Genomic DNA, 2113 nt, shown 5'->3' on the forward strand with positions numbered 1-2113 from the left:
ATTATAGGACGTTATAGAGTGGCTTTTAACTATTATGGGATGCTATTGTGTCGAGAACGCTTTCACGCTCCATTTTTGGTAATGATCAACAATATACATCGTCGTTCAGTAGTTAAAATACTCTATAACATCCTATAATAGTTGAAAAATACTGTATAACAGCCAATAACAGTTAAAACACTGTAATATCCCATTATAGTTTTGTTATTGTGTGATGCTGTAGGGTAGTTTTAACTATTATAGGATGTTATAATGGTTTTTTCCTATTATTGGATGTTATATACAGTAGTTACTAACTATTATGGGATATTATAGAATGATTTTTTAAAACTATTATGGGATGTTATAGAGTGTTTTTTAAAACTATTATAAGATGTTATAGTAGTTTTTAACCATTATAGGATGTTATACAGTAGGTTTTAACTATTGTGGGATGTTATAGAATACTTGTAACTATTATGGGATGTTATAGAGTATTTCTAACCATTATGGGATGTTATAGAACGGTTTTAACTACAGTGGGATGTTATAGAGTGATTTTTAAAACTATTGTGAGATGTTATGCAGTAGTTTTTAACTATTATGGGATGTTATAGAGTGGCGTTAACTATTATAGGACGCTATACAGTGTTTTAATTACTATGGGATGTTATAGAGTATTTAAACTATTATGGGATGTTTTAGGGTGATTTTTGAACTTTTATGGATGTTATAGTGATTTTTAAACTATTATGGGATGCTATAGTGGTTTTTTAACTATTATGGGATGTTTTAGGGTGATTTTTGAACTTTTATGGATGTTATAGTGATTTTTAAACTATTATGGGATGCTATAGTGGTTTTTTAACTATTATGGGATGCTATAGTGTTTTTGTAACTATTATGGGATATTATAGTGTTTTTTTTACCAATAATTATTCTATGAATACGCCTTGTTCCCTTTGTCACTCTGTCGAGAACACTTTCACACTCCTTTTTGGGCAATGGTCAACAATATATATCATTGCTTAGTAACTAAAACTATTATGGGATGTTATAGAGTGGCTGTTTAACTATTATGGAATATTATTTCAATTAACTATGAAATGTAAGGTTAGGGTATACTATGGGGTAGCGGTGGTAGTACCTGCCCCATCATTTTCGACGAGTTATATGCTAGTTCCTGATAAAGAGTACGTACATTCACTCTTGAACGAGCTTAATACACAACCCCTGTGAATATATTTGGCTTTTGGTTGAGATCCTGCAAAATAGCGTTTCTGAGTGCACTTCTGATGTTTGGATGATATCCTGTAAGTTAGTGTTTCTGAGTGCACTTCTGATGTTTGGATGTTATCCTATAAGTTAGCGTTTCTGAGTGTACTTTTGATGTTTGAATGATATCCTGTAAGTTAGCGTTTCTGTGTGTACTTCTGATGTTTGGTAGATATCCTGTAAGTTAGTGTTTCTGAGTGTACCTCTGATGTTTGGTAGATATCCTGTAAGTTAGCGTTTCTGACTGTACTTCTGATATTTGGATGATATCCTGTAAGTTAGTGTTTCTGAGTGTACTTCTGATATTTGTATGATATCCTATAAGTTAGTGTTTCTGAGTGTACTTCTGATATTTGGATGATATCCTTTGTATATCTTTGTATTTTGGATGATATCCTGTAAGATAGTGTTTCTGAGTGTACTTCTGATATTTGGATGATATCCTTTGTATATCTTTGTATTTTGGATGATATCCTGTAAGATAGTGTTTCTGAGTGTACTTCTGATATTTGGATGATATCCTTTGTATATCTTTGTATTTTGGATGATATCCTGTAAGATAGTGTTTCTGAGTGTACTTCTGTTATTTGAATGATATCCTTTGTATACCTTTGTATTTTGGATGATATCCTGTAAGATAGTGTTTCTGAGTGTACTTCTGATATTTGGATGATGCTGTTGAGTATACCTTTGTATTTTGGATGATATCCTGTAAGATAGTGTTTCTGAGTGTACTTCTGATACTTGGATGATGCTGTTGAGTATACCTTTGTATTTTGGATGATATCCTGTAAGATAGTGTTTCTGAGTGTACTTCTGATATTTGGATGATGCTGTTGAGTTATACCTTTGTATTTTG

The sequence above is a fragment of the Limulus polyphemus genome, unplaced genomic scaffold (genome assembly GCF_000517525.1).
Source record: "Limulus polyphemus unplaced genomic scaffold, Limulus_polyphemus-2.1.2 Scaffold1152, whole genome shotgun sequence".
Classification (NCBI taxonomy): domain Eukaryota; kingdom Metazoa; phylum Arthropoda; class Merostomata; order Xiphosura; family Limulidae; genus Limulus; species Limulus polyphemus.